At 41.3% G+C, this 14,329-nt stretch overlaps 1 long non-coding RNA gene across 1 annotated transcript in view; it reads right to left on the bottom strand.

Moving 5' to 3' along the window:
- Positions 1 to 239: 239 nt before the first annotated feature.
- The window catches only part of LOC145407461 (uncharacterized), a 475,197-nt gene continuing 461,107 nt past the window's right edge, over positions 240 to 14,329 (bottom strand). Inside the window, exon 2 of the long non-coding RNA XR_013898730.1 lies at positions 240 to 275. This is a non-coding gene — a long non-coding RNA (uncharacterized LOC145407461). The remainder of the gene's footprint in view (positions 276 to 14,329) is intronic.

The raw sequence follows: 14,329 nt of genomic DNA, 5'->3' as shown, positions 1-14,329 counted from the left end.
TATACATACATATACATTTATACAATATATATATATATATATATATATATATATATATATATATATATATATATATATATATATATATATATATATATTTAAATATATATATATTTAAATATATATATATATATATATATATATATATATATATATATATATATATATATAATATGTATTGTTACGGAACAGAGAAAACTGTCCCGCAAAGTTCCAGGTTCAAAACAAAAGAGTTAGGCAAAATTACATGTTAAAGTTTAATGCTTAAACTAAAACTAAACATTCAGGACTCATAAGGATAATGGAATGGCAAAAAACAGGTTAAATATATGGTTAACTGCAATAGCCTCTATTAACACGAAATTAGCAAGTGTAAATTTATCTAAGTCAGCCCTGATAAAATGAGAAAATCGGATAATGCTCAGTGAATGCAAGATATATTATTACAGATACAAAATATTAATACTACTGGCTGATAGTAAAACTTTACATCAATCACAAAAACCTCACCAGGCCGAAGAATTAATACATTATGCTATACAGTACAAGAAAAAATGTAATAACACTTATACTCAAATTACACAGCTGCTAGATGGTTGGAGACTTACTGAGCACTCACAAAAATAATAACAACTGTACAGGGGAGGACAAAGATGTGAACAAAATGAGGAGTAGGTCTAAGTGGCAATTAATGCAGAGACTGAGCTTATTATATAGGGGCCGGCAGAGCTTGATACAACTTGTAAGAAGGACGCGCAAATGAAGCCATAGGGGACAAAGAGTTGACACTCCTGTTCTGAACAACAGAAAGAATGACTTACTCTACTATAAGGGAGGACGAGGGGAGTAAGGTAGAACACGCTCGTGATCAAACATGCAGCATACTATACGTTAGAATTATACAAAGCATGATGAAATCATAGGCTATATAATACCTCCCCACAAAGAAAAAGAAATTTACAAAGGAAATTTCTTATTACTCTAAAACAATCTGTCTAAAGTCTAGATAAGCAATCTGCAATAACATTTTCTTTCCCCTTGACATGTTGTATGTCTAATGAATACTCCTGAAGAAGTAGACTCCATCTTGTCAATCTCTGATTTTTATCTTTAAACTTACTAAGAAATTTCAGTGGGTTATGATCGGTATAAATGACTATGGGGTCAAAACCAGAACACAAATAAAATGAAAAATGCTGTAAACCCAAAATCAAGGCCAAAAGCCCTTTCTCAATAGTTGAGTAGTTCTTTTGAGGTGGAGTGAACTTCTTACTGTAATAAGATACAGGGTGTTCAATACCCTGATCATCCTCTTGCAGCATAACAGCCCCAGCTTCTGTATCACTTGCATCAACAGCCATCTTAAAAGGCTTAGCAAAATTTGGAGTAGCGAGCACTGGCTGACTTAATAGGATAGCTTTAAGTTTGCTGAAAGAGGATTCACAGTTATCGGTCCAGACAAATTTAACTCCTTTTTTCAGTAGGTCTGTAAGTCATGATACAAGAATTGAAAAGTTAAGAACAAATCTCCTGTGATAACCTACCATTCCCAAAAATCTTTGTAGCTCTTTCCTAATTTTAGGTCTGGGAAGATCACTTATAACCTGAACCTTGGCTCCTGGTGGTGCAACATGTCCATCACCAATTACGTACCCAAGGTACTGAAATTTAGCTTGACCAAACTCACACTTTGATAAATTAGCTACAAGATTAGCCTGAACCAAACGCTCAAGAAATTTACTGACATGGCATAGGTGATCTTTCCAGTTGTCACTGAAGATTAATACATCATCAATATAAACAACACACCCTGCCAAACCCTCTGTTACAACATTCATGAGCTTCTGAAATGTGGCTGGTGCATTCTTCATACCATATGGCATTACAGAACATGCAAAAGTCTTTCCTAGTATTACAAAACATGAGATCTCCCTAGCACGTTCAGTCATAGGTACTTGCCAGTATCCCTTTAACAAATCAAACTTACTTATGTACCTAGCCTTTCCGATCTTGTCTATGCAATCCTCCACGCGAGGGAGAGGGTGTCTGTTTTGGTTATCTGATTAACACGTCTGTAGTCGATGCAAAGCCGCTGTGACCCACCTGGCTTTGGGACTAATGTGACAGGAGAACTCCACTCGCTCTGACAGGGCTCAATCATCTTGTGGTCCAACAGGTAGCGAAGCTCCTTCTGGATGAGAGGAACTTTCACTGGGTTCACACGGTAAGGAGGCAGTTTAATTGGCTTTGCGTCTCCAACATCGACATCATGCATCAACACAGTGGTTCTTCCTGGAGTGGCACGGAACACTTGCGGGTACTCCTGCAGTAATGCTGAAAACTCCTGCCTTTCCTCGGGAGGTAGATGAGAAAGCTTAGTCTGGAGATCATTCATGATATCAGGATTCTTCCCCAAACTATCACTCAGGCTCATGCTGCATGGGAGAACTTCACTTGCAGACTTGGGTGGAACAGCAACAGTGCAGACTGGGTTATTTTCGTCCCGCCTGTGATATAACTTTAGCATGTTGATGTGACATAGTTGCTTGTTCTTTCTACGATTTGGTGTGGCGATGACATAGTTGACATCACTGAGTTTCTTCTCCACGAAATAAGGACCACTAAACTTGGCTTGAAGAGGTTGCCCATGCACCGGTAGCAGAATCAAAACCTGATCTCCTGGCTGAAAGTGGCGTAACCTGGACTTCTTATCATACCAAGTCTTCATCTTCTCCTGAGCAGCTCCTAAATTCTCTCTCGTCAGCTATAAAGCAGTGGACAGCCGTTCTTTGAACTTCATCACATACTCCAGCAGGTTGACGCCATCTTCCTCCGACAGCCAGCATTCCTTGAGTAGCTTAAGGTGTCCCCTTACTTCATGGCCAAACAGTAGTTCAAAGGGTGAGAAGCCCAGTGATTCATTTGGAGATTCTCTTGCGGCAAATACAACGAATGGAAGACCTTTATCCCAGTCTTTCTGATGTTCCAAACAGTATTTCTTGAGCATCGATTTGAGTGTTTGATGATATCTCTCCAACGCTCCTTGGGTCTGGGGATGGTAAGCTGAAGACGTGATCTGGGTGATGCCCAACTCTTTCAGAGACTGCTTGAAAACATTTGACTTGAAATTACTTCCCCGGTCTGACTGTACCTCCTTGGGTAGACCAAACTTGGTGAAGAACCCCAGCATTTCCTTAATCACGTTCTTTGCTGAGATATTTCTAAGTGTAATGGCTTCAGGATAATGAGTAGCCATATCAATCAGGGTCAACACATAAGAAAATCCTGAAGAAGTCTTAGGATGAGGGCCCACAATATCCACCAACACACGGGTGAATGGCGCCTCAAAAGGAGGAATGGGAACTAGAGGTGCAACCTTTTCGGTCTGATTACACTTCCCCACAACTTGACAGGTGTGACAAGACTTACAATTCCAGGAAACATCCCTGAAGATACCTGGCCAGTAGAAGTGTTTCAAAATGAGTGCCACAGTCTTCCTCACTCCAAGGTGTCCTGCCAAACTGGAATCATGAGCCACTCTAATGATATCCTGCCTACAAACACGAGGGATGACAACTTGATGTACAACCTCCCATTCACAGTCGGCTGATGCTGTTGGGGGTCTCCACTTCCTCATAAGTACTCCTGACTTTACATAATAACAAGTAAAAGCACCAGCTGACTCTTCCTCACTGCAAGCAAAGTTAGCTAGACCTTTCAACTCAGGGTCAGCAACCTGCAACTCAACCAACTCTTGACGAGACAAATTATCAACACTATGGGGTACTGCCTCATCTGGTGCGTGGTCCAAATTAGCAAGAAAAGTGTCAGCTAGGATAACATGATCATTATCCTCTCAGTCACCAGTAACTTTAGACTTAGCCCTAGTGACAGCACATGCAGGTAACACATCAGGGATATCACAATCCTGGGTTGCAGCCACTGGCTCACTAGACAACTGAGGAGCTGGACACACTTGAGTTCCACCAATATCATTTCCAAGTAAGAAAGTTACACCTGACATTGGGAGTGTCTCAACCAACCCAACCATAACGGAACCATTAACAAAACCAGAATCTAAATTCACGCTGCACAGAGGGACAGAGAAGTAATTATTCCCTACACCTTGTAAGATTACAGTTTCATCAGAGGAATTAACATTAGAGCCTAGAACACTGGTCAGCATAAGGGATTGGCAAGCACCTGTATCACGATATATTTTAACTGATTTCCTGTTATTACTGTCCAGAGGACTGACAAAACCATCAGACAGGAAATTAGCACATGAACTCTTGAGAGTGTCACCCATGTTACTGCTCAAAAGAGGAGCTCCATCATGAGAATTTAATTTACCCCTCAAAGCAGGTTCAGTTAACTCAGTTAAAGAATTCTGGGAACTCCCAAGGGTGGACACTAGACCAATTGACTGAATATTTAAAAACTCCTTTTTGTTCACATCACGCTGTCTTCTGAAACATTTCTCCGTAGTATGACCAAGCTTACTACAATAAGTACATTTACTTTTCTGAAACCCAGAGGTGAAGCTGGTATTTACTTCCTGAGAAACATCATCTTTATTCTCTTTCCTGTTACCTGCACTCTGAGTGGAGGCAACGTACTTACTCTCAGCTTTCCTTTTTTCTCTAGAATATCTCTTGTGAGTGAGAACATATTCATCAGCTAAAACTGCAGCATCAGATAAATTATCTATTCTTCTCTCATCAAGATATAGGCTTACATCATTATTAATACAGCTTTTGAAGTCCTCCAGCAAAATCATCTGCTTAAATTTGTCAAAATCAGAATTTACATTCTTAGAATTTAACCACTGCTCTAACAGATCTTCTTTGATTTTTGCATACTCAACATGGGATTGCTTATCTTGCTTGTAAGTTGTCCTAAATTTTACTCTATAGGCTTCAGGAACAAGCTCATAGGCCTTAAGAATCAAGCTCTTAACTACATCATAATTATCAGATTGATCCTGAGGCAAAGATGCATAAGTTACTTGTGCTTTACCGGTGAGAACAGTTTGAAGGAATACTGGCCAATACTTTTTGGGCCAAATAAAACCTGTAGCTACCCTCTCAAACAACTGAAAATACTTTGTTAAATCAGATTCATTAAAAGGAGGGACAAGTTTAACATTTTTAGCCACATCAAAATCATCAGAGCTAGATGATCCAGTTCCACTTTGTTTCATGCGATACTCATGGTCTGCCTGAATCCTAGCTAGTTCAATTTGTGCCTGAGCCTGAGCCTGTGCCTCCTAAATACGAGCCTGACACTCAGCCTCCTTAGCCTCAGCCTCCTTTGCACGAGCCTGAAAGTCAGCCTCCTTAGCACGACCCTGAAAGTCAGCCTCCTTAGCACAAGCCTCCTGCAGGGCTAGCTGTAACCTAGCTAATTCAATCTGCATTTGCTCATTTGGTGGAGTTACATTATACAAGCTTTCATTAATCATGTCAACAATTTGATCTTTAGCATGATGAGAGCGAACAGCAATTCCAATTGTTGAGCAACAAGCTTAAGTTCATTCTTTGCTCTGTTTTCTACATCACACACTGTTTGCACATTTGACAAAAAATCTTCGGCTTCATCAAGAGTAGTAATAGTAGACATCATGAACGAAATCACAGTCACAAAATATCAAGCAATATCCTTATGATAATATCCTGAATATCCTGGCGAGGTCGCCAAATTTATGATACGGAATAGAGAAACCTGTCCCGCAAAGTTCTAGGTTCAAAACAAAAGAGTTAGGCAAAATTACAAGTTAAAGTTTAATGCTCAAACTAACAACTTAAACATTCAGGACTCATAAGGATAATGTAATGGCAAAAAACAGGTTAAATATATGGTTAACTGCAATAGCCTCTATTAACACGAAATTAGCAAGTGTAAATTTATCTAAGTCAGCCCTGATAAAATGAGAAAATCGGATAATGCTCAGTGAATGCAAGATACATTATTACAGATACAAAATATTAATACTACTGGCTGATAGTAAAACTTTACATCAATCACAAAAACCTCACCAGGCCTAAGAATTAACACCTTATGCTATACAGTACAAGAAAAAAAGTAATAACACTTATACTCAAATTACACAGCTGCTAGATGGTTGGAGAATTCCTGAGCACTCACAAAAATAATAACAACTGTACAGGGGAGGACAGAGATGTGAACAAAATGAGGAGTAGGTCTAAGCAGCAATTAATGTAGAGACTGAGCTTATTATATAGGGGCCGGCAGAGCTTGATACAACTTGTAAGAAGGACGTGCAAATGAAGCCATAGGGGACAAAGAGTTGACACTCCTGGTCTGAACAACAGAAAGAAAAAGGGTAGAAGGGGGGAGTGAGGTAAAACACGCAAGCCTAGTCACTATGGAAGCCACGAGGCAAATCGCGATCAAACATGCAGCATACTGTACGTTAGAATTATACAAAGGATGATGAAATCATAGGCTATGTAACAATATATATATATATATATATATACTGGTTTTTGAAAGCAGTGATAAGAAACAGGGAAGTGAGCATGGAAGTGAAAAAGTTACTACATGACAGTATTGTGATACCAACTCTGACGTATGGAAGTGAAGCTTGGACGTTGTTGGAAGGACACAAGTCAAGAGTGAGAGCAGTGGAAATGAGTTATTTAAGAGGTGCCTGTAGAGTCACATGGAGAGACAGACTGACGAATGATGATATAAAGGAACGTTGTGGTGTGGATGTGGATCTGATAGGAAGCTTTATGAGGAACACACTGAGGTGGTTTGGCCATGTGGAGAGGATGGAGGGTGAAAGACTGACGAAGAGAGTGTATGTGAGTGAGGTGGAGGGGGAAGGAGGGAGGGGGAGGCCAAGGATGAGATGGAGGGATGGGGTGGAGAGGTATATGAGAGAGGGGTGTGTGAGTTGGGAGCAGGGCAGTGAAATGGCGGAGGACAGGGCGACTTGGAGGCGATTTGTTTGTGGCCACCCCAAATGGAATTGAGGCATCTGGCAATAGATAGATATATAGATATACATATATATATATATATATATATATATATATATATATATATATATATATATATATATATATATATATATATATATATATATATATGTAAAATTGCTTGATTCATTAACTAAGTGATATTATTTTATGGATATTTATGTAATTGGTGAAGTGTTAACTAATACAGCTTTGGCTAGAATAAATCAACTCACTAGAATAGCAGTGGAGATACAGTCGTGGTGTTTGTTGATTGTTGATTACATCTGGGGTCAAGACACTCGCTCTCCTTTTCCTCGTGGTGGAGGTCAGATGTCACTCACGTCACTTAGGGTTTGGTTGAGGTAGGTTAGGTCCTGGTATGACAGAGTCAGCACTCGGTGTCGCTGCTAGTGTAGGCAGACAGGCTGGCAGGCAGGCAGGTGTAGGATGGCAGGCTGGTGTTGTCAGGCACTCGGACTGATTGACGGATTATGACGACTTAAGCTAATGATGACAGTGCTGAGCTGCTTGCCTCACTGTGGTAGTGGTGGTGGGGAAGAAGATGGTGGTGGTTGTTGGGGATGGAGAAGGTGGAGAACTTGGTGAAGGGTGGTGTTGGTTCAAGGAGGGAGAAAATATGCTGAAGTGGGGTGAACACACAGATGCCCGTTCTTCTTTCCTTGTTCATTTGTAGTGTTTGATTTTCCTTACTTGTTGAGATTAACTTGCTCGCTTGTAGAGTTCTTGATAGACGTAGTTTATCGTTGATACTGTTTCTCATAATCATGGAGTTGTGATTTAGGAGCGATTAGGGACGAAGTTAAGCTGCATTGATGCGACGCCTGCTCTCGCTCTCTGCTTTGCTTGTTTGTTTATTGTTTGATTGCATGAAGTCGCCAATTTGTGCGTAGTCGTGGATTTCTGTGATTGAGACGTTAATCGGCTTCGTTTACAGTTCGCCACCACTCTCAGTGAACGTAATGAGATAGAAATCATAGTATAAACTCGTAAGGCGTAAGTTAACTGCTGCTATCAATGCAATTGAGGGTAGTAGGTTTGTTTGTACCACTGCTCACCAATGTAAGTGAGGGTAGTAGGTTCGTTTGTACCGCTGCTCACCAATGTAAGTAGACGTAGCCAAGGGGTGTAATTATACAGAGAAGGTTATCTGGCCACCAATCTCGATAGTGTAGTTTTAGGTACTTGTAGTGAGATAGGGCACTTGATTATGAATCGTTAAGCTCAGCCAGAATTAAGTAGTGAGACGTAGTGTCAACGAGGTGAGTTACAGCACTCTTGGGTTACAAAGTTTATTGCACAAAGTTATAAAAAGATGAGCTACAGTTTAATAGACAGTGTTACTAACGTTGGACCTTTTCACCAGCCTTCTCTCCCCTTTCTCTCTGTAACCCCCTTCTGATCTGAAGGGAATCTCTCCGACATTATATAGAGCGTGGGGAGGATGTGTATGGTAAATTTCCTATCATGTGGACTAACTGGCTAGGGCTGGTTACTTCACGTGTTTGAATACGTCATGAAATTCTTGTTTGTCTGGTCTACAAGGAAGTTTGAGATACATCGTATGGCTTAAGAATTCTTGATGGTCTGAGACAACAAGGGTTATGGATATACATTGTGTGAATTGACATTCCTGGTTCACCTAGGCAAGGGGATGTGTTCTTTAACTCTTCTTGGAGGACTCAGACATAACTACCTGTTTTACATACTGTTACCTATAGCTATATACAGTAGTTACATACAGTATTGTGTTATATTATGCCTACACAGCAACTTCTCAACTTCCACACTCACCTCCCTATTCCCCATCACTGCCCTCAGCAAACTAACAGCCTTCCCTCACCGCTGCACCCCCTCAAGCACCTCACTGCCCAAAGTTCCATCCCCACTCATCACACCACCCAAGTACCCGAATGCACTCACATTCTCCATATCCACTCACCAATCTCACTGTCCAACCTCACTGTGCACTCCGTGACCCCATTGCTCTCAAACATCGGAACTTTACTCTTGTTTACATTAACTTTCAGATTCCTCTTCCTACACACTGTCTCAAATTCATTTACCAAACATTGCAATTCCCAGTCATCTTCACTCAAAAATACTGTATCATCAGCAAACAGCAACACCGGAATCTTCCACATCTCACTCTCATTCATTAGCCTGTCATGTCCTGACTGATTTCGCACCTCCGATAACCCCCAATCCTGAGCTATTTTGGATTTTTTTTTTTGGCAAAAACCTCTGCTTTTGGTGAGAAACATCGAAAATTCATAGAGAAATCGCTCACCTGAGGTTTAAAATACTCGATACAGGTAGCAGTACCTCCTTACCTTACTGGGTTTTCTATCAGGCTGGCTCCAAAGAAAATGAATCGTATGGGAGGGTAACTATTCCACACCACTCATAAATGGTATTTATTTATTTGGTACGAATTTATATGTATTATGAGAGTATATTGGTTTTCAAACAGTAATATAGGCATAATAAGCATTGTTTCACTCACTAACTCATCAACATACCTGACCTTTTTTGGCGACATTACCTGATCATCATTTCTGACTGTTTTTCTCTAACGTCATCGATTGGGGAATCACTCTGGCCCTGGATATCTTTATTGGCCAGGTCACTGGTAACAGGTAAATTGCCGAGACAATGGCGTACGGGGGGGGGGGAAGTTATGTGGTGTAAGGCATCGTCCCTGCCTGGCATCTTGTAGAGGAATAGAGGAAGGTGTCCCGTGTATATGTATCAAAAGTCATGCGCAAAAATTGAAAATTGTGCAAATTATGAACCTTGCAATTGAGTGACGTACCAGTACGTCGTCAGGACTGGCAGTTACATAATGTTGTAACGTACCCATATGTCGATGGGACGCCTCGGGTTAGAGCCACCCCCATATCCACTGCCCTACCTTGCACCTCCTTTTCAACCCCATCCATGTATATATTAAACAGTCATGGAGACATCACACATCCCTATTTCAGTCCCAGATTTAGATAAAAGAACTCACTCAGCTCATTATCCACTTACACTGTAGCCTTAGCTCCTTCGTACATACTCTTCACAGCACTCAGCAATTTCTCCTCCACTCCATATATTCTTAATACCTTCCACATACCTTGCCTATCTATTACATAAGCTTTCTCCAAGTCCATGAAGGCAGCATACACTTTCTTTCCCTTCTCTAGATACTTCACTAAACATCTTAGAACAAATATCTGATCTACACACCCTTTTCCCTTCCTAAATCCCCCTTGTTCGTCTCAAACTAACTCCTCTGTTATATGCCTAACCCTGTCAATAAGTATTCTACCAGTTTCCAGTCAAAGGCAAATACCCCTATAGTTACCACATTTATCTCCCCTTTTACTTTGTAAAAAGGAACGATTATATCTGATTTCCAGTCCTCTGGAACCCTTCCCTCTTCCCAAGCCAATCTACACAACTTCCATATCCACTCCACAACAATCTCACCCGCATACTTCAGCATTTCACCACACACTCCATCAGTTCCTTGGGTCTTTCCCATCTTGATCATCTTCATTGCTTCCACTACTTCCGCCATACTGATCTCTTCCTCCCTCCTCTCATCTCTTCTTCTTCCAGCAATTCCCCAACCACCTATATTCACACTGCTCTCACTCTCTTCCTTCAATAAATCCTCAGTGTTCCTTCTATCTCCTTAATTCCTCTCTCTTCTCCACCATCTTTCACTTCCCTACTATTTCCCCTTTCACGCTGTCTTACTTTCTTTACCTCCTTCCAAAACAATTTATTACTCTCCCTTCTTTTACACTCAGATTCCTCCCAAACTCTTCATCCATATTCTTCTTACTCACCTTTACCAATCTCTTCACCTCCCTTCTCCTGTTCACATATACCTCTCTCTTCTCTCTCTCTCTCATCTCCTCCTCTACCTCTACTCGCTAGCCATTCACTATATACCTTCGTCTTTTCTTCCACAGCTCGTTTCACCTCATCGTTCCACCATGCTGTCCCTTACACACCCCTGCATCTCCTCCTCACTCCACAAACCACCTCATACACTGCTCCTATCTCTTCCGTGAATATCTCACATACATCTTCCACCCCTTCCATCTGCCCTAACTCATATCTTCCCAGTCTTTTTTCCACTATGCTCTTATACTCTGCCATTTTTCCCCCTATCTTACAACTTCTTTACTCTTCTCATAGGAGCTGTTCCTTCCTGTCTTCCCCTTCATCTCTTTACCCATTTTCTTTGCAACCTTACCTTGGCCATCACCAAGTGATGGTCCGAGATTCCATTCCCCCACTCTCTCCACATCCTTGCATCCAACACTTATCTTCTCCTGCGCTCATCCACACACATGTAATCTATCATTGCCTTTCGTTCAACAAGTTCACTGTCCATTGTCCTCATGACTCTCCATGTAAACCTGTGAATCATCTTATGCCGAAAGAAGGTGTTGGCTATTGCCAACCCCTTACCAGCACAGGTGTCCACCAAAGCACTACATACCCATCTACTTCAGCTGGCACACCCCACTGACCAACCACTCCATCCACTCGTACATTCCCAACTTTGCCATTCATGTCTCCAATCAAAAACACTCACTTGTTCCTCTCAAACTTGTCCATACATGCTTCTACACTTGCCCAAAACTTATCTTTCACTCTTGCCACTCGGTCCTCTGTCATGGCATACGCACATACAATCGCCCAAGCTTGTATACCTACTTTCATCCTCATCCATACAATCCTTTCACCCACTGTTCCATACTCTCTTATATTCTCCTTCTGTTTTTTGCTTATCATCACACATACTCTCTCTCTTGCCCTCTCATTCTCATTAACTCCAGCAAATATTCCTAAACCGTAATCCCATTCTCTCACCCTTTCACCTTCCCATTTAGTTTCAGTCAGTCCACAAACATCCACTCTTGCATCCTCAAGCACTTGAACAATCTCTCTCTTTCACTTCATCATTCACTCCTCTCACATCACCTGTCCCCACCCTTTGTCCTTTGTCCGTTCCTTAGTCGTCATGGTATGGTCTGTCCTGGTCCGAGGCACTTTATTCTCTTGTTTAGTTAGTTTTTTTTACGGGGTGGGGCACTAACCCACCACCAACCCTTTTAGTCGCCTCATATGACAAGCAGGGATACTGGGGGACTATTCTTGAAACCCCCCTACTCCCAGGGGGTTTCATACACGGAGAAAAATCATGGCTGATTCGATTCACGGTGCGCCATACATCGTTGAACTGTCTTCAGATACTCCCTGGCTAGCGCTATGGTGATGATGCATGAGCTGAGCCCTGCGAGCGCCGATAGAGTGCGTGCAAGTCGAGAGAGCATGCATGACGTGGCCATTCTCGCAGTGTTAATCTCCGTTTGCATGAACACATGTTTGCAGTTCTATTCACCTCCGTGTACTTCATGTACGTGTATGGTGTATGCAATCCCCGCGTTCTTCATATGCATACACCACAGGTTTAGCTAGTTCCCTCGGAGAACATAACTACAACAATTTCTATTTTCCTATGTTAGTTTTTTCATGCCAATGAGGCAATGAAAGCAGAAATATTTTGCCTAGATGTTCAGTTGTTTACATAATATTAAATTCTGTAAATATATTTCCTCCCTTACAGGTGTGTAGCCAGGATTTTGAAGAGATGGGGGCCAAGTCAGACATCAGCGGCTCCCAACCTTTCGAGTTATGACCCTTCAGAGCTTCCAAATGGCTATCACGGAGGCCTGCAGTGACTTCTGTGACCTTTTTAGAAGAAATCAGAATATTTTCTAGTGTTTCACAGTCACCCTCGTATTTCATACAACTTATTCACCTATGAGCGGGAGGCCCATGACCATGTGGCCCAATGGCGTTTCTAGCCCCACTGAAGTGGGGGGGCCACCTGGGGGCCGATAAATCATTTGTAGTAGCAAGAAGGGCAGTGAGCAGACTCGAAAGAGAGCTCCTTTCAAGAAAGAAAGTTAGTGAAAACTGTTCTCTTTAACACATAGTGGGTACGACCGTAAGAAGTATTTGGAGCACTTATGGAAGTAAAATATATATTTTATGTTTATGATTATTTTTTGCTTCCCACCTCTGTATCCCGAAACTCCTTTGGTCTCTTGTGTAATTATCCAGAAAAATAGGTAATCCTTCTTGACCGTTCACGAGAAATGAAAGATGAATATGTTGTGTATGGAACGTTTGGGCACGGGTAAAGCTCGGACAGAAGTGCGAAATTTAGTATTCCGAAAACCAGCTTTCGCATGAGGAAGATACAGCTAACCACGAGTACGATGACACTGACAAAGTATGCAACACCATACACTGTAACTTGAAAACCGTACTTTCAAAAGTTTAAAAACTTAAAAAACTTTCAAAAGCCGTAACATTGGTGTGCAGGGCCGTAGAGAGCTATGACCATTTCCTGGGGTGTCTGGAAAAAGTTTGATCTGGGCCCGAAAAAGAAGCAAAATTGTCACAGTCCTGGTGTGGGCCCTGGCCCCTCCATACTCTTGAGTTTTGCCCCCGGAAATTATCTCCATTGTCCTCTTCTCTCTTTCATTCAACTTTTGTGCGATAATCAACTTAAATTCGTTTAAAAAGTGCTGAATATCACATCGATACATAATCTGCAACTGGGTGATTGGGGTACTAATGCACTTACTCGAGTGGGTGAGATGCCCGAGAAAACTGCAGGCTGCAGCTACTTTTCATTCATTCATTCAACAGACATATAAATTCTTGGTCTTGGTCTCGGAGGGTCTGGTCTTGGTCTTGGTCTTGGTCTTGGAGGATCTGGTCTTGGTCTTGGTCTCAGAGGGTCTGGTCTTGGTCTTGGTCTAGAGGTGCCTGGTCTTGACTACAACACTGGTTCTTACCTAATTGTATCTGTACAGGAATAAGTCAAGCTCGTACTGTCCCGTGTATTACACCATTTTTATCATACATATCCATAAATTTATGACTAGTTTTGGCACATACTATTTCATTCGTTAGTGCATTCCACTGATCAATTACCCTATTTGGGAAACTGATTTTCCTTACGTTTTTATCGCCTCTCTTTTTATGTGTTTTTTTTTTTTTGCAGTGTCCTCATGCTGATGCTTCCCCATAGGCCATTAAGTCATCTGTCTATTTTCTCTTTCCCCGAGATGCATTTAAATAGCATAATTATGTCTTCTCTTTTCTTCTTTCCTGTAGTATTGGTAGATTCTGTTCTTCTAGTCTTTTTTCATTGCTTAGATTCCTGAAGCCTGGTACCCATTTTGTAATTGCCCTTTTTATGTTTTCAATCTTATCTTTTTTTTTCTTTTTTTTTTTAG

This window comes from Coenobita brevimanus, chromosome 73, assembly GCF_032717465.1.
Source record: "Coenobita brevimanus isolate Jiangsu-jjx chromosome 73, ASM3271746v2, whole genome shotgun sequence".
Classification (NCBI taxonomy): Eukaryota; Metazoa; Arthropoda; class Malacostraca; order Decapoda; family Coenobitidae; genus Coenobita; species Coenobita brevimanus.
This window is presented reverse-complemented; position numbering and strand designations above follow the sequence as displayed.